The sequence below is a fragment of the Lissotriton helveticus genome, chromosome 2_1 (assembly GCF_964261635.1).
Source record: "Lissotriton helveticus chromosome 2_1, aLisHel1.1, whole genome shotgun sequence".
Lineage (NCBI taxonomy): Eukaryota > Metazoa > Chordata > Amphibia > Caudata > Salamandridae > Lissotriton > Lissotriton helveticus.
Window position 1 is genome coordinate 1,775,615,857 of NC_136059.1, and position 19,753 is coordinate 1,775,635,609.

Sequence of the window (19,753 nt, forward strand, 5' to 3'; positions counted from 1 at the left end):
ATATTCAAATATATGCCAAAGACAGAAATGGAGGTGGTCGAACCAATTTTGTCCACAAATTGAGAAATCGAGGAAGCATGTAAACAAATCTGTTTCAGCTTACATGAGAGACCATGGAATGGGCTCCGTGTACAACAATAACTTGCGTTACTACATGCAAGATATCTACAGAGGAGATGGAGTTCACTTCTCAGATGAGGGCAACAGAATTTTCATTCTGAATTTAAGACTGTGCATTGGTACCTACTTATAAGTACCTAAATGTACCATAAACCCAAAAGCTCTTCTCAGAGCTACCCTACATTTGATCACTCACAATTATTATTTTACTCTAACTTTTTTCACTAATTTTCAACAAAGTACGCTCCCCGGGGCGCTACCCGGTACGCGAACCGGAGGCTAACCTCGTGAAATTTTTTTTAAAAATGTTTTTTTTTCGCACATATGGGCCTCCTCAGCCACCCTCAGAAAACCTAGGGGGTCAAGATAAGTCTACCGTGCCCCCTTCTACCCATTCTGAACATTATTTGCCCTCCATCTTGTATCTTAATTCGACTGAAACACAAAATGGTGGACTCCCGTAACGCTTCAGGTTCGCGTACCGGGGCGCTCGCCAGTTCGCGTACGGGGGCGCTCCCCGGGAAGCGCTCCATCAAAAAAGGTGGGAAAGTAATTTACAGAAAAACGACTGGAGACACTTTCACCAAATATAGATTAGCTCATACTACATACCAATCCCTACCATTTTCACAAATTTGATTGAAATTCCATTTAGCCATTTAGCCTGTAGACCTTTCTAAATACCGTGAGGTAAATTACTTCACAGAACACATCTGAAGTGTTGGAATTGACAACCAATGAAAATGTTACTTTCATTTTCTACTTTTTTTACCTGACATTTGATTAGTTATATACCTGAATATATTTAAAGGAAGAGAAGGGAACACAGCCATTTTGACTACTACTTCCTGGTGTACATTTCAATTTGGATTTTCACTAATCACTTCAACTTCTTTGTAAAGGTAAGTTGTTATTTTAAAAACTGAAGTATACTGTGCACTATCAGTTAATATGGTAAACTTTTTCTGATAGTTATATAGTATCCCTCTGTAGTAGTTATAGATTTAGATAGACTTCTCTGTTATAGTTATGGATGGAGTTAGGTTTCTCTTGTATAATTATGAATTTACTTACGTTAAATCACATACACTTTTTTATATTCCTACTTCCACTCTGATACTATACACTGCCCAAAGATAAATTCACTGATAAAAACCGCCTATCTAAAATTAATCCCAACAGTGCCCTATCTCTACTAATATATATTTTTTTATCCAAATTTCAGGCAACATGGAAGGCGAACAGAAAGTTTCATTTCAAATTGTCCTGCAAGAGAGCAGCCAAGAATTAATTGATCCAAATTATATAGAATTTATGGATGAAACTTGGGACCAAGAACTACTGCAATGTGTGCAAGCAGTAGATGACCTCCTTCAAAATGAGGACATTTTACACACTCAGAGATTACAAGCTATGTTCAATGAAAATAACGACATTTCAGACAGTGAAATGTTAGAAATGTTATTAAATTTTGAAACACAATCACAATATTAAATAATTGCTTAAAAAATAAAGAAATTAAAAAATAATCAACAAAACCAACAATCAATTAACATACAGTATTTGAAAAGTCTATCATTCTTTTTTCCTTATAGTACGCTCCCCAGAACGCTTCCCGGTTCGCGGACCGGGCGCTCCCCACGCAAAAAAAACAAAAAATTTCTATTTTTTTTTTTTTGCCCTGCGGGGCCCTTTTAAAGCCTCCACATCAAACCTAGGGGGTCAGGGAGGATCTACTATGCCCCCTTATGGTCATTTCCCCCTTTGTTTTGGCCTCCTCTTGTCTCTCGATCCTACCGAGAGACAAGATGGCGGCCGCTCCGGACTGTTTAGAATGTTGACAGACACCGGAGAGCCAATCAGCTTCGCTACGCGAAGTTCCGTTACGCGTCAAGTACGCGAACCTGAGCGCTGCCTGGAGCGCGCTTACAGATATATATCTTTTTTTGAACATTAATTTCTCAAAATCCACTGGAGCACATATATTGAGACCTAGCAAAGGCACATCGGGCTAACAGTCCCTACAATTTTGCCAAGTTTCGTGCAAATCCATTCAGCCGTTCGGCCTAAAAGTGAGGCCAACTGCCCTATGGAAATTAACATGGGAAAAACACGTTTTGGGACCCCCCTTTTTTCTCGGCCCCCCCTTGACGAACCCTACCCAAATTTCCAGGGGCTGCTCAGAAACAAAATGTTCCATTTTCCTGAAAATTTCAGCCAATTCCGTCCACAAACGCCAAAGTTATTAGACATACAATTTTCAAAAATCCCATAGGGAAAAAATCCTAACTATATATACCTACTGGCGACCGCCAGTAGGTAATATATATATATATATATGTAGTTATATTTAGGACCTATTTTCCATAGGAAATCCGCAAGATTCTATTTGGAATAACTTTGGCGCCGGTTGACGATTCTTCGCAAAATTTTCAAAACTGGTGGCCCGCTCTAGTCCGCTCCTATCCTAAAAGTCTCAGGGTGATTCCTCAAGTGGGGGCTGAGAAAAAAGGGGGTTCCCAAAATGTGTTTTCCCCATGCAATTTTCAATAGGAACCTTTAATTGCAGCTACAGCCCGTACTGCTGAACGCAATTACACCAAATTTGGCAAAGAGGTAGACCTTGATTCACACTTGTGCCTTTTGGTTAAATGGTGTAAATCTGTTCAGTAGTTTGTTAGATATTAAAGGAACAAAATACATATATATCTGAGTGGAGCCTAACAACACATCTCATCGTGCGATCTGATTGGCTGTCAGCACTTCATCCAAGAAGTGTTGGCAGCCTTCTTGGGGCCAAAATACATGATAGCACCTCATTAAAAAGCATTGCAGTTAATAGAAGGTTTTAAGACTTTAGTTACATTATAAATCATTGGTTGATGGTACCATACTCATTTCAGGAATTGTGGCGTGTTCTAAGGTGATTTTAACATTTAAAAACGCCTTCTGCTGGGATATCATGAATCATGTTTGAGAGAAAACTATTTTCTCATGCTTTTCTCACATTTTCTGTAAATTCACATTATCTTTCTCAGTCATTTGAGAATGAAGTCTGACATTCTCAGTAAAACATGTACATCCAACAAGGGCAGAGACTGTCAGTTGAGTACTTTGTGTTCTACTGCAGCTTCCCAGAATGTTCTAAAGAACAACTAGAGTTCTAACAGCCTTACGTATGGTATACAACCTTTACAACGCAACTTTTACAACGCACTACCATTACAACAAAACTTTTACAACGCAAAATCCATTACAACGCATGCATTTACAACGCAGTCATTACAACGCATGACACTACAACGCACACCACTACAACGCATACCATTACAACGCAGTCATTACAACGCATACCATTACAACGCATAACTTACCATCCAACACTTACCCTACTGTTGCACCCCCTGGAGTTAGAATAGTAATTTTTACCCCTACACTATCCAACACTTACCCTACTGTTGCACCCCCTGGAGTTAGAATAGTAATTTTTACCCCTACACTATCCAACACTTACCTTATATGCAATGTAATGTAATGCGTTGTAATGGTATGCGTTGTAAAGGTAGTATGCGTTGTAGTGGAATGCGTTCTAAAGGTAGTTTCAAAGAATTCGTTGTAATGGTATGCGTTGTAATGGTGTGCGTTGTAATGGATGTTGCGGTGTAAAAAATGCGTTGTAAAAGTATGCGTTGTAACGTCATACATCCTTACGTATGACAAAAGTATAGCACACCTGAATCCATCTTGATTGAAATAAAGTGGTCGCTCTTAAAACATTTCATTTAAAAAACCATAGAAAGTATGATTAGTGCTGCAGAAAGAAAAATTAGGGCACATTTTGAGTGACTTCTCAAAATCTCTTCTATTTCATGAAAAAAGATTCTAACATGCAGACTGAAACATGTACCGTATTTTCCGGCGTATAAGACGACCCGGCGTATAAGACGACCCCCTACTTTGCTTGATAAAATGTAGGTTTCGTGCTATACTCGCCGTATAAGACTACCCCCACTTCCAGCGCAGTCCTGCATAGTTGGCTCGTACTTTGTACGCTTTTGTAACCTGCACACTTATCACTTTTTTCAACAGGAATGTACCGATTGCTACCTCATGTATTTTGGTTGCTTACTATTGTCACTTTTGATCCATGTAACTTAACGTTTGCTTTTGTAATTTGTTCATTTCTAATTGTTCCTCTTGTATTAATACTGTTCCTACTGTAAAGCGCTCTGACACCTTCGGGTAAAGTCCGCGCTATGTAAAAAACGCCTGAAAACATACCTTTAAATTTTGTACCCGGCGTATAAGACGACCCCCGACTTTCCAGAACATTTTAAGGGGTTAAAAAGTCGTCTTATACGCCGGAAAATACGGTACTTTTAATACCAGCAACAGACTTCCCTGGTGAGCAGTAGCATTACTACAGTGATCTAATGAGCAACTAGAGTGCTAACATTCAGAAGTTATGGCAAATGTGTGACACATCTGAATGCCCTCTTGATGGAACCAAAGTAAACAAGCATTGAAAATGCAATGAGTCTCGCCCTCGTTTAAGTTAAAGCAATTCTGTTTGTAATTAGGTGGCTTTTTAGCTTTGCTTTTATTATTGTTTTTCAAACTTTCATGTACATAACATGCATATGAGTAGTAGAGAGTAGTAGAGAGTGAGTAGTAGAGAGTGAATAGTAGAGAGTGAGTAGTAGAGAGAGAGTAGAGAGAGAGTAGTAGAGAGTGAGTAGTAGAGAGTAGTAGAGTAGTAGAGAGTGAGTGGTAGAGAGTAGTAGAGTGAGCAGTAGAGAGTAGTAGAGAGTGAGTAATAGAGAGTGAGTAGTAGAGAGTATTAGTAGAGAGTAGTAGAGAGTGAGTAGTAGAGAGTGAGTAGTAGAGATTAGTAGCGAGTGAGTAGTTGAGAGTGAGTAGTAGAGAGTGAATAGTAGAGAGTGAGTAGTAGAGAGAGTAGTAGAGAGTGAGTAGTAGAGAGAGTAGGAGGGAGTGAGTAGTAGAGAGTAGTAGAGTGAGCAGTAGAGAGTAGTAGAGAGTAGTAGAGAGTGAGTAGTAAAGAGTGAGTAGTAGAGAGTAGTAGTAGAGAGTAGTAAAGTAGAAGAGAGTGAGTGTTAGAGAGTAGTAGAGTGAGCAGTAGAGAGTAGTAGAGAGTGAGTAGTAGAGAGTGAGTAGTAGAGAGTAGTAGTAGAGAGTAGCAGAGAGTGATTAGTAGGGAGATTGTAGTAGAGAGTAGTAGTAGAGAGTGAGTAGTAGAGAGTAGTAGAGAAGTAGAGAGTGAGTAGTAGAGAGTAGTAGAGAGTGAGTAGTAGATAGAGAGTAGTAGAGAGTAGTAGAGAGTGAGTAGTAGAGAGTAGTCAGTCAGTTTCAGTCAGTGTTAGTCAGTGTCAGTCAGTCAGTGTCAGTCAGTCAGTGACAGTCAATCAGTGTCAGGCAGTGTCAGTCAGTCAGTGTCAGTCAATCGGTGTCTGTCAGTGTCAGTCAGTCAGAGCCAGTCAGTCAGTGTCAGTCAGTCAGTGTCAGTCAATCAGTCTCAGTCAGTCAGTAAGTGTCAGTCAATCAGTGTCAGTCAATGTCAGTCAATCAGTGTCAATCAGTGTCAGTCAGTGTCAATCAGTCAGAGTCAGTCAGTGTCAGTCAGTCAGTGTCAGCTAGAGCAGGTCTGCTGACATGGTTCTCTGGCTCTACAACAGCTCTGCTGACCTGGTTCTCTGGCTCTAAAGCAGCTCTGCTGACCCAGGTCTATGCTCTAAAGCAGTTTTGCTTTTGTAGACCTCACTGCTGCATTTGATTCGGTGCAACATGAGAAACATTGGGAGATTCTGACAGTGATGGGAGTGGATGCTTCAATATCTTTCTCAGACGCCTATATATAATGCTCAAGGCCAAATTAGATTCAGTCTGAGTGGGGAACTTACTGACCCATTCCCCATTAAGAGGGGGGTCAGACAAGGCTGTATTCTTGCCCCCTTCCTTTTTAACCTTTACATCAACGGTCTGGAACAAGCAATAATCAAGAATAGCTATGATTTCCCCAGATAATGGGATGTCCTATTCCTGCTCTTCTTTACGCTGGTGTTGCGGTTTTAATGTCCCGAACGCAGGTTGGCCTACAGAGGGTGCTTGACAATTTTTCTAATTTTATGAAAGACCTTGGTCTTAGGGTAAACATTTTCAAGACATTTGGTATGAGGTGTGGGTGTGGTAGCCAAATGTGCAAGGATATGTTTGTGGACGGGCAAAAGATTGAGCCCACAAAGAGATTCTCGTACCTTGGTATACTTTTTAATGAAAAAGATGTATGGACTCTAGCAGTAGCAGTAAAAAAAACTTGCTTTTACTAGAACCACTACTGCCCTGGTCAACTTCTCAAGGAAACTGGGTATGAGAACCCCTGTGGAGCTAATTAAGATATAATAAGCTAAGTGTAGCTCCACAACATTGTATGGAGCAGGGAGTTGGGGCCTAGTTAATCCTCTCCCAAAGCAAATAGTAGAAAACACGTTCTTGAGATACATCTTGTCTGTACCATCTAGCGCATCTTCATATGTCTTCCATGTGGAATTGGGCTCACCGTACTTATCGGATCTAGATCCCATTCTCTTGTGGCATAGTGTGTGGACAAAAGTAGACGCCCAACTAAACAGAGACATATTGAGGGATAGCCTCACACTGTAAAGGGTCTTAAAAATCCCCTGCCTAAGATACGTTTGCAATTTTTTGGAGGATCTTGGTCATCCCAAGTACTTTTCAGACCCCAGTACTCTGGAAAATATTAGGAGAAAGGATTTAAAGAAGGAGGCTCTACAGCACCTGGGAAATCTAAGATTGTCATCTCAGATTTAAAAACCCAGATTCCAAAATAATGAACAGATTTCATTTACTTTTAATATTCAACCATACCTGAAAGATGTTCCTATGGGTTATGATCTCTATTTATTAATGAGATATAGACTACGAATCTTCCACAGAATTGTGAGCTTACCAACAATGAATGACTGGACCCGACAACTGCATTCATGTACATGTGATAATCGCTCAGAGCAATCCACCATACATGTGCTACTGTTCTGTAAACTTCATAAAGTACAGAGAAAGGAGTGGATTCTTTCGATTTTAAAATGTATGGGGAGTAGACATTGTAGGCCAACATACATTGCTCTACAATTCTTTTATAATGTACATATTATGTGGAAGATAGCAATGTTTTTAAAGCACGTAATTAACTTCAGGAAAAAGATGACAACTCAAATCTAACGGTCATATGTCAACAAAAAGGTATTGTAGCATTAATTAATTTAAATATTGTATGACCCTAGCTTTTCTTCCTATTTCTTTCTTTGATCTTCTTTTATAGTTTTAATGATCATTAACTTACTGTACATTGAATGGATTTAGCACTATATTTATATATGATGTTTGCTATTTTTAACTATATATATGTTTTTTAATTGTGCTTTTATGATTGTCTGAAATAGCAATCGAATAAAGCTGTATTTGATTTGACATTACTAAGTAACAGCTTGTTAGGGAGAATACTAACACGTATAATTTCTATAGGTATTGGCATACTAATGGTAATTCTAATGTACAAATTAAAAAATAAGTCAACAGAGACTAAACTCAGCAAGATAAAGGAAAAAAGAAGAAATAGAGATGGAAAAAATGAAAGGAGTTTATTATGAAGTATTGAGAGATGTAGAGGGTATTAGGTTGAAACAGATGAAAACTAGTTCTTTTTTAAATGAGAATCAGATTGTAATCTGAATTTGTGGATTATATGATGGCTTGAGTCGCCATGAAATAGGGGATGGATGAAGCATGATTTTACGAAATGAAAATCCTGCTTGATTAAATTTACTCATATTTGTCTTCCTAATAAAACAATGACTAATAGTGTGAAAAACTATTAACATGGGTGACCAATTTGTTGTGAATAAGTGCAAAACAAAGCACATGTTAGAAGTATTAGTGAAAAAGTGCAAAATGAAGCACAACATATGTAGAAAAATGAAAGTAACATTAAACGAGTGAAAAGCGTGTATAATTAAACTTTCTTTATGTGAACTAAGACATTTACAAGAGAGAGAGAGAAATGGAAATAAAAAACAGAAAATGCTTATGAAAAATGTTATGCAATAACGCTTATTTTTCTTTACTTATAATGTAAAAGAGACAAATAATTAATAATGGAACCAATTTGAATAATATTTGTGGATATAATAGAAAATTATGCCATTATGATCTTTTACGAAATTATCCTAGTAACTGAAAAGTGTTTTATTTTCTTAGAGAGAGATACATTACACAATCCTTTGAAGGCCTTAAAACCTTGTTAAATGATATTTGTCTTTTCTCAAAATGTAGGCAGTGGAAGAACATTTATTTTGCCTTCACTAGTTTTAAGTTGCTGTATTAGTTTGTTTAGCTGTGCATAAAATATTCTCAAGCAATTTCCTCTTGATTATTTACTGTGAATGGACTCGGACAAAAGTTACAAACCAGTGAAACGTACGCAGGGATGTGGATAATGTTGCAAAATGTTTTCCTGCTTCCACGGAAGTATGACTTCATTAGAGCTATTAATGAATTTCTTCAATGAACTTTGTCCAGCTAGTATGTTCAGATGATTCCCTTATTCTGAAAACCAATGAAAACAAGAAGAAGCTATGAATGATACTTTTAGGAGATTGGACATTAATATTTAGGGTATGAATATTTGTGTAAAAAGATATTTTTTAGAGTAGCTGTTTCAATGAGAGGAGAGTTTTGCTGTTGTTTCCTCTATGCTACTCTAGCTGGCTGCTGTCCTTGCTAAACCTGACTGAGACAGTCCTGAAAACCTTGCACTTCATCGGGTGATGATGTTGCTCTTACTATACCTTTTTGTCCAAGAGGTTAGCTTCCTTTCTCATTGGACACTGTGTACTATTTCTCTAGGTTTGTATGAAATTAAATTGCATATTTATATTGGCAATGAAATATTTTTCCTTGTGTCTCTCTCTCTCCACTCAATTGCCTGCTATTGATGTTGTGTGAACTTAATGTAAAATTGTGTTTTATATTAGTGATTTACCTGTAACATTTGTTTATGAAGAAAGTTATAATACTTACTAATGTTTTCGTGTGCTGACCATTCATATTCTGAAAAACCTAGATAAAGTGACTTGAAGTACTTCAGAGTTTGTCATTATTTTTAGTTTTTTACAACATTTGTACATTTTATGACATTTGGTATTAAGTAAGACATTTCGTTCATTTTAAGGTCTTCATGAGGGGAAATATATCTGTCCTTCCATTACCAAGTCCCTATTAGATCTACATATAGATCCATTGGACGGCCTATTATTGTGGGTGATTATTGAGTTCTCATGGTCCCGAATGGCTAATCATAAAAAAGTAAAGTGGTACAGAAATAGCAATATCTTTAAGGATGAATACAATTTCTCCCAGCTTCTGCTGCATCACCGCAATAAAAATTACGTATCATGAATCTGAGTGTGCTGGAGCCTGTTCCAGATATATGGGATAGACATTTGGAATCTATATATATATATATATATTGTCCAACAAATACCTGAAATCTTAGAAGGGCACACAGCAGGGAGCCAGCCATCTGGCTTTCACTTGCTGGCTCCTTTTAACATCACAATAAAAACTCCATTGCCTGACGTGTTTCGATGTTTGACACATCATTATCAGAGACTAGTTAAGGAGCATAACAGGCAAGGCTTTCTTTTATTTCTTCATTCTGCATGCACATTTGATTGGTTCACATCCCTCAGTGGGCTCCGTAGAGTGCTGGGTTTGAAAATGCTGCATGCTGGGAATTAAAGTTCCACTCCGAGCACAAATCATCCCATAGTGGGTGTCTGTTAGCTTTCCTATTTTAAAAGCATTTTCGTTCCTTAGTAGGATTCGTGTAGTAGAAAGGAATCATGTTTCTTGCCAGATTCCCTGCGCTGTTCAGTTCTGGAATCCATTCTGACCACAGCCTCTCTTGTAGATTGAAGAGATATCTGGCACATTATAATCAGGGGCTTGTTAAGGAGCATAACAGGCAAGGCACTCTTTTATTTCATCATTCTGTATGCAAATTTGATTGGTTCACATCCCTCAGTGGGCTCCGCATAGTGCTGGATTTGAAATATATATATATATATATATATAATATATATATATATATATATATATATATATATATATATATATATATATATATATATATATATATATATATATATATATATATATATATATATATATATATATATTCACTTAAAAAACCATAGGTTGGTCATCGAGGCATGATGGCGCCTGCACGTCAGGCGTTTGTGTGAGGTGCTCCGCTTGGAGGTCCATTAAGAAAATAATACTGGAGCCTTGTTTGCTGTTTGTTCTCACCGCCCGTACTCTACCTTACCAGTCCTGTGTTGCGGATACTCTGAGCCGATACTCGGAGCCGGGGCAAGGCAAAACAACGCGCTGGAAAGCTTCACTGCCCATTACCATCGGAGAGGCACAGCTGAGACGCCGGTTGAGCCGTCGAGCCGCTGGGTGGGGAGCCTCTGAAACGGAGGCGTGGACGACAGTGGACGACTGCTTCTGCTGCGGTTTCGGCTGCGGCCACGGTGGTTTTTTGAGACTGCTGTCGGGGGGCATTCTGGCAGCTCGCTGATTGGTCATTACGGCTGCAGGGCTTTGAAATCATTTCGAGGAGCGGCGGTTCACCAGTATTGACGGAGGTTAAGCCCGAGGTTGAGAGGACGCCCATGTAAAGGTACAAGTCGACAAATGTTAAAAAAAACAAAATAAGAGTGCTGAGAGGAAAAAGTCGAGGGAGATGGGCTGTTACTGTGCTTAGCTGCGCTGAGAGTAGCCCTGGCAGTCTGCTAGTCGGTGTACTCGACTTTAACAATTTTGACAGTACTTTTTGACAATTATTAACAGAAGACTTTATCTCTCACTGAAGAAAATATTGCTGATATTGACAAAAAACTTTCCTGGCTCTAATTGTTAGATTGAAAGCCCGTACCTTGCTGAGTGGCTATAAGTTTTTTATTATGGCCCCAAAAACCGCACGTGGTGGGAAAACAAGACCCAGCGGCGAGAATCAGATTGGTACACGAGCTGCTTTAGCAGCAAAGACAAAACAAAATGGGAACAATGTAGCAGCAGAAGTAGATATTAGCCAAACAGGCACTCCGAAAATACCTCAAATGTTTAACACAAAAGGGAAAACCCCAATGGCAAATACGCTTCTAACAGATGCTGGTGTTGGTCATGGAGATGGAGGGGGGAGTAAAAAGGCTATTGACAGTTTGGGGGCTGCAACTGCCAAGAAGGAACAGGATAAGACTTTGGTTGAGGCACTTGAACAATTAATAGTCTCACCAATACCCATTTCTGCTGCCTCACCTGGTACATCACAAAAGTCTATGCCGCCGCAGGAGTTTAGTATGGAAGCCGCTGCTAATCTTGATATTGATGGTGACCCCGAACTAGACCCCCCCACGGTCAAAGCGATAATTGGGCTCGAAGATGGGCTAGATGGAGGGGGAGGAGATCCAATCAGCAGCAAAGACAGTGAATTCTACTCGCTTTCTGAGCACTCTGAGGGCTCTGATTTGGAGGGCGGCTTAGAGGATGATGGGGGGTGTTCCTCTTTGGAAAACACAGCTAATCCACAAATGGATAGTAATTGGAGCGAGGACAATTCTAATGGAGATGTGACTACAATAGATTTGGATCAATCCTGTTCGGGAGACCAAGTAATTCCTACTGAGCATAATGGCATTAATGGCATAAACTCTGGATCTCCTAGTCAAACTCCTGTAGACATTATTTTGAAAGCCATCACAGAGCAGCGCTTGGAGGCCAGAGCTGAACATTTGAAAACTCACAATGCCTGTAAAAAATTGCAAAATACTGTACGTCGGCTGGCAAAATCATGCAATGATTTTACCGATAGGATGACAGAAGCGGAAGGTCGTATATCTGCATTAGAAGAACAGGCATCACTTAATAGAACCGATATTGATGGAATTAAAGCTCAGAAAGATGACGTGAATGCCAAGCTGGTTGACCTGGAGAATCGGCTTCGCCGCAATAACTTACGAGTTTTGGGGGTGCCTGAAGGACGTGACGGATCAGATATAAGACAGTTTATAGTAGAACTCTTTGAAGAAGCCTTCCCAGAGGTTAAAGACTGGCAATGGTCTCAAGAGATTCAAAGGGCTCATCGTTTTCCATTCCGCAAGCAAACTCCACGGGCCAATCAAAGCCAACAATATCCCCGTGTAATTTTGATATCCATTAATAGCTTTCTGGCGAGACAAAAAGTGTATGATCTTGCGAGACCAGATAGAAAGCGAACCGGAAAGGGTATTGAATTTTTTGTTCGTCCTGACTATTGTCATGCCACTGTAGAAAACCGCTGGAGATTGCTCCAGCTGATTGAGCCATTTCAAAAGCAGGGTGCACAAGCTTTTCTCCTTCAACCATCTACCCTAAAAACGATATATAAAGGACAGAATCGGTTTTTTACAATGGAGGCTCCAGCGAAGGAATATCTAAACTCCTTAGCATGAGAAAATGTACTAATCTTAAAGTCCTATTTGGGTATATTGTCTATCTCTCATGCTTGTTCTTTATTGGTTAACGGACTCTTCCAAGCCTGAGAGAGGATCCCACACGCATCACCGGGGCGATCGGCCCCTTTGCCTTAATGTTGGGGGAGGGCCACAAGGGGCGGGGGGGGGTTTGGCGGGGGGGAGAGGGTCTGGGGGGCACGAGGGGTGTGTTTGGGAGAAACGGGGAAAAAAACTCAGTCAAAGTCACAAAATGCTTAGAATATACGTACTGTTTTGCTTTGGGTGTAAATATGCATGGTATGTATTCAATAGCCATGACTGGTCGTAGCTTTCGCATATGTTCATTCAATGTATGTGGTCTGAATAATATCCAGAAGCGAAACCGAGTGTTGCATGAAATTTGTTTTATTCAACCAGATATAATATGTCTACAAGAAACGCATATACCATGGACCAATAGAAAAGCTCTGAATGAGCTTGGGTATTCGGTATTTGCGGTTTCTAAACAATCTACAATGAATCGAGGGGTGGCCATATTAGGGCGACAATCTATATTTACGACAGGTAGAAGCAAAGTGGATAGGTTGGGGCGTTGGGCAATTATTGAATGTGTTATAGGTAGTGCTGTGGTTACTATATGTACAGTATATGGATCCAACATGGATGACACTGCTGTGATAGAATTTCTGAATGTAGAACTGGCTCTTTGGGGGACCCCACTCTTCTTACTGGGGGATTTTAATATCCATGGGGAGTTGAATACTTGAGACAGGGGGTTTAGCCGTTATGTAGGTAGGAAACCTAAAGTATTTAAAGAATTACGACAACTGCTATTTCAACATGGTTTGATTGATGGATGGCCGATGGCTAACCCGAGTGATCCTGGATTTACCTTTTTTTCTTCACCTCATAAGAAATTTGTGCGCCTTGATTATATTTTTTTACCTCGGTCTAAGGCAGAGGGATCTAGAATGTTTATAATGCCACGCATCACATCTGATCATGCCCCTATTGTTCTAGATGTGCCCCTACTCAAAATTCAACGTATAATAAGGTCTTTTTCATTCAATAAGAAATTGCTTTTAGATGAAACATATGTTTCAACAAGTTGTAGCATGGGCCAAACAGTTTTTTGATCTTAATAGAGGTTCTACCTCTTATGCAATGGTTTGGGATTGTTTTAAGGCAGGCCTACGTGGGGAGACCTGCAGTTATGGTTGGGGTCTGCAACAGGAAGGGAAAAAAAAGATGACACAACTTTTGCAGGATCTAACAAATGAGAACTAGACCTTACACATGTGATAAGTCTACACCGAGATAGTAGTGCATCACAAACCGGAGTTGCCAAATGCAAAGCTAAAATAAATGGGATATGGAGTCAGGATATTGCACGTCAATATAAATGTTATCGTGCTGAGCGACACGAATATGGCGAAAATGTGGGAAGATGTTTGGCCCAAAGAATGCGGGGGCGCCAGACAGCGCAACGGATAACCTCCTTGGAAGATAGACATGGTAATTTAATAGAGTCACCAGAAGGAATACTACAGGTATTTCATGATTACTATGCAGATTTATATACTCAAGATAAATCTTCTAATGATTCAATTGATCAATACATTGATAGGTGTGACCTAACACAATTAGATCCTGCGAATAAAGAGGATTTAGACATACTAATTACAATGCAAGAGCTTGAAAATGCTATTAATGAACTCGCGCTAGGGAAGGCCACTGGCCCAGACAAACTTCCATTAGAGATCTACCGTATATTGTTTCCTATTATTAAAGACGACATGCTGGCAACGTTCTTAGATGCTCAAAATGGAAATCCCCCTCCATCATGGGATAACACTAGCATAATTGTATTTAAAAAGAAAGACAAACCGCAGTATTTTCCTGGGTCATATCGACCTATTTCTCTTATCAATACAGACGCAAAACTCTACTCTAAAATTCTTGCGAATAGGTTGATACAAGTTGTCCCTGCACTTGTTTCTAATCAACAACATGGCTTTCTTCCCGGGCGCGGTACGATTAATCACATACACCGCGTCATTGCAAATTTAAATTATGCCACTGTAAAACACGCAAACGTTGGCTTGATCTTTTTAGACGCCGAAAAAGCGTTTGATCGTGTAGCGTGGGTATTTCTATGGGCGATTTCGAGGAAAATGGGGTTTGGACCTCGATTCATATTTGCTTTACAAGTAATGTATAGACACCCTAAGGCTAGGATATGTTTGTCAGGTATAAACTTAATATTCAAAAAACCCAGGTCATATGTTCATCAGGACTTTGTCTCAACGATAATAGGGTCACTACTGAGGCTAAATATATTGGTATCAAAATTAGATTATCGCTTCAAGAGCTAGTCATGGCAAATTGGTCAGATATTCTACATTCTACAAGAAACCAACTTGAGAAAATTGAGTGTTTACATTTGTCATTAGTTGGGAGACGTAATGTCTTAAAAATGACCATTCTGCCCAAAGTTTTATATTATTTTCGATCCGTGCCATTGGAGATACCTATAATACAATTGAAGAAACTACAATCTGTAACCGATAGATTTCTAAGGGGTTGGAAATCGGCACGTAGGGCATCTAAATTTATGACACTACCATTATTACGTGGGGGATGGGGAGTTCCAGACTTCGCATTATATTATATAGCGTGTCTTATGCAGAATATTAAACATTTTGCGATCGGTGGAACCCCACCTATATTTGAGTGCCCTGATATCATTTCTCTTTTATTAGGCCCACAATCTCAGAAAATGCTACTTCGTTTTCTAGAACCCAGTTACTATAAAAGAACTAGATTTAAACTGGTGATGGCTGCACATAAAGGATGGCGGTTTATACGGAAGCTTACCTCATTTGGAACTATTAATTTTTATACCCCATGTAATTCTACAGAACTGCTTCCTTCAATATTTTGGGATCACACTATGGGTATATGGGGGCAAAAAGGTATTTTAACTTTAGGCAATATGGTCAAGGATGGTACAATTGTCTCGTTTCAGGAGTTAAAAAACAGCTATAATCTTTCTCAACATGATTTCTTTAAGTATCTACAAATACGTGATTTTATTTTCAAACACCCAAATGTGCTACCGCTTTGTCACAATAATTTCATTGACATTCTTAAAAAACCTTTTCGTATTGGAATTATATATAATCATTTGGTGAATCAATATCAGGACGATTTGGGATCGCAGGAATCCAAATGGTGTAATAGAATGGGCACACGGGCTGTACCCTTTCTAGAATCCATTTCTACAGCGGATAAAATTATCTTGTCTGCCAATTTATATTCACAACATTATAAAACTTTATTTAATCTTTATCATATGCCATTCAAAATGATGAAATGGGGTAGAGCTAACAATGGGAAATGTTACAGATGCCAATCAGATCAAGCAGATATTCTACATTTATTCTCAGATTGTTCAGTGTTAAAACCCTTTTTCATATCTATAGAAAAATTTCTAGCTCATATTACTAAATGTGATGTTATAATCTCAAGAGAGATGATAATTTTTGGTTTATCTAACGATAATAATTTATTTTTAGGATATCAAAATAATAGAAATATGATATTTATGGCAATGGCGGTTGCGCGCCTATGTATATCGTCAATGTGGCTGAAGCCAGAAGCTCCTATATATGAAATGTGGCGCGCAAAGTTTTATATTGTCTTTTATTTAGAATACAATCTTTATCGGATTGGATCTGTTAGTAAAATGCAAAAAGGGTATAAAATTTGGCAGGCAATGATTAATCATTTGGATCCATGATAAAAATGATTTTTTTTTGATTTTTTTTTATATATAATATCTTGCGGTCTGCTTGCTATAAATATTTGATTATGACTGTGTAATTGTCATATAAATTTGTTTTTTTTATGTGGCTTTGAACTGAATCAATAAAAAATAAAAAAATAAAAAAACATAGGTTTCAGCCCTTATATAGTTAGGAATTAGCATTTAAAAAAAACATTGAAATTGCTCCTATACAGTTAGTTGTACTAACTATATTTCGCGCACCCGCAATCCACTGCTGATGATGTCACATATTACATCATTCATGACATGGTCAGTGACATCACTGATGACATCACTGATGACATCCCAATTGACATCACTGATGACACCACTGATGACATCATCCAGTGAATGTGGTTTGGTTCCATATTTAAATTTGTATTATATATATATAGCAATTTGCATTGAAGAATGAGTGGATGTATAAGTATCTGGATGGACGATTTAGTAGCAGTGTGATTGACTGTTTACATGACTAATTTATAGTGTCTCACTAAATATATTGAATAGTGACTAAACTGTGTGAATATCTGTATTGCTTTCTCAGTTGTTGTGTAAACTGCTGCACCATTTGGTTACTAGCTACGTGAAAGTCTATATTAGTTATTGGTTAGTTAACTGATTATTTGTATGGGAGAGTGAATGAGTGTGAGGTTCGGTGGGGGGTGTGTGACTGCCCAACGATGTGTCAATAGTTGATTCGTAGGTATATGACGTTAAGACTACATGTTATAATAGTTGTTTGGGTGTGTGAATATGTGCATGGATGTGCTGAGGAGCAAATATATCACTCAATGGTACATGTCCAACAAACTAGAATAATAAAAGGCAGTGTATGTGACATTTGTTGTATTTTAATAAGTATACATAAGACTCAGTGATTGCACGAGTGTCTGCATGGATAAACGTATACTTGTAATAGTGATTTTATAACACACTAAGTATGAGTTACTATCTATATGAATAAATGAAGTAGTGTTTGTATTATTATGTAGCTGAGTAAATATAAGTATGATGCAGTGTTTGCATAAGTGAGTAGGATGTCTGCATAAGTAAATAGGATGTATGCTGGTGTGTAATGTCAATATAGGTGCATAAGACAGGAATTTATTTGGCGATGCACACAATCAGAAAGTAATGTCAAGGGGGCACAGCCCGTGACCCACAGTGAACAAGACAAAACAACATGTATAGGCAAGAACGAGCAAATCGGTCTGTATACTTATAATCAGTGAACAGACTTGATTGTAGTTTGAGTGACCATTGTACATAGTATTCACAAGCATATTCAGTAAATATGATCCTATTGTGTCGACGACGTTTCGATGCCGAAAAACAAGATAAATGGCATCATCTTCAGGACAAATATATAAATCATGTTTGTCTTGGAATTATAAACAATTGCCTTTCATGCAAGACAGATCCTTAGGCGGGGAGGTAGTACAGGTCGAGAGAAGTGGATCGATTTGGACCAATGATAGCGTGTATTTCAGATTATCCCGCTTTTGAGTCAATTAGACCGTCCAGATCATGGCTCGAGTTGTGCCGGTTGCAGAATCGCAGGACGCGGCATCTCTGGCGGGGATCGTGTGTAGATCGAGGAATCACTGAGTGTGTTTTTAGATACTTGTATTGGTGTGTCAATGGATTCAAATATGATACTCTGTATTTTACAGTGAGTGATGAATGATTATAGTAGTGTATGATGAGGTGTATCTGATTGTCATGTGGACGATGTCTTCAGTGATGTCATCGGGGATGTCATTTGAGATGTCATCAGTGATGTTATTGACCATGTCATGAATGATGTAATATGTGACATCATCACCAGTGGATTGGGGGCACGAGAATTACAGTTAGTACACCTAACTATAACAGAGGAATTTCAATGGTTTTGTATAAGTGAAATGTTCAGCTAACTATAACACCCCTAAAACCTACGTTTGTTAGTGAATTTCTTAGGTTTTTTAAATGATAATTCCTAACTTTAACCTGCTTAAAACCTATGATTTTTTCAGTGAATTTCAATGGTTTTTTAAAAGATAATTCCAAAGTATAACCTGCCTGAAACCCAAGTTTTTTTTCAGGGATTTTGAAACATTTATTTAATAACAATGTTTTAATCTATTAATTGTTATATTTATTTCTTTGATACTGATTTACAAATTTATTTTAAATATATTTATTTTTAGATATCTTATTTTTTAGATTACATTACACATTTTTAATATGTCTTTTTAGAAAACAAAATGTGATATATATAAATATAATTTTTTTATATTGTTTCAAATATTTTAAGGTTTTTTTTTACAATTTTTTTAGCAGTCCCGTGCCGAAACGCACGTCTCTCGATTGCTGTGCAGACCGTAGATGCCAGTTTACAATTGTTCTGTAGGATGCGTGTAGGGTGTGCGATGGGTGCGTATTTTCATGCGCGATTGCTATGCGACCCACACGTGACATATGTGTCTCACGCCACACCGCTCACTCGCTTCTCCGCATGACGTCATGTACGTGTTGAACGCGGTGGGCGAACGACTTCCGCAAATGTTTTCGATATAAAAATATATATATGTATTTAATATAAATATTAAGGGAAAAAAATAATATTCTTTTAGCTTTAATAAACTTACTTTTAAATGCACTTTTGAGAAGTCGCGCTAGATGTGTGCTGCGGGTACGCACCCAACGCGGATCCCATGTGACCAAAAAAAAGAGATTTCATTGGTTTATAACACTTACTGTTCTAACTCTTGAAGAACCCCACCCATTTCAATTACTCTTCTTAGACCTTCCTTACGAGAAGACCTATCCTGAAAAGAATGTCTCTTTTTGTTCATTGGAAACCTAAACTTCTTTTTTGGAATCAAAAATGGCTACACCACTGCAACAATCATCTGATTCTGATGATTTTGTTACTGAACAATTTCTACCAGAACCTCACCCTCCCAAAAGATACACATTCATTGTATGGAAATGTTTTAATTTTCCAGAGGGGCAAAAGAAATCTGTTGCCACCAAAGTAACATGCAACATTTGCCAGGCAGTACTATTCAGAGGAGATCCAAACAAGCACCTCCAATCCATGCATTCTGTCAACTATGCTCATGAAGAATGTACAGCACTGCGCCAAAATGTACCTCCACCACCAGCAATACCAAGTACCTCTGGGGCATCACCTTCAACATCGTCACCAGACCTACGTCCCCAA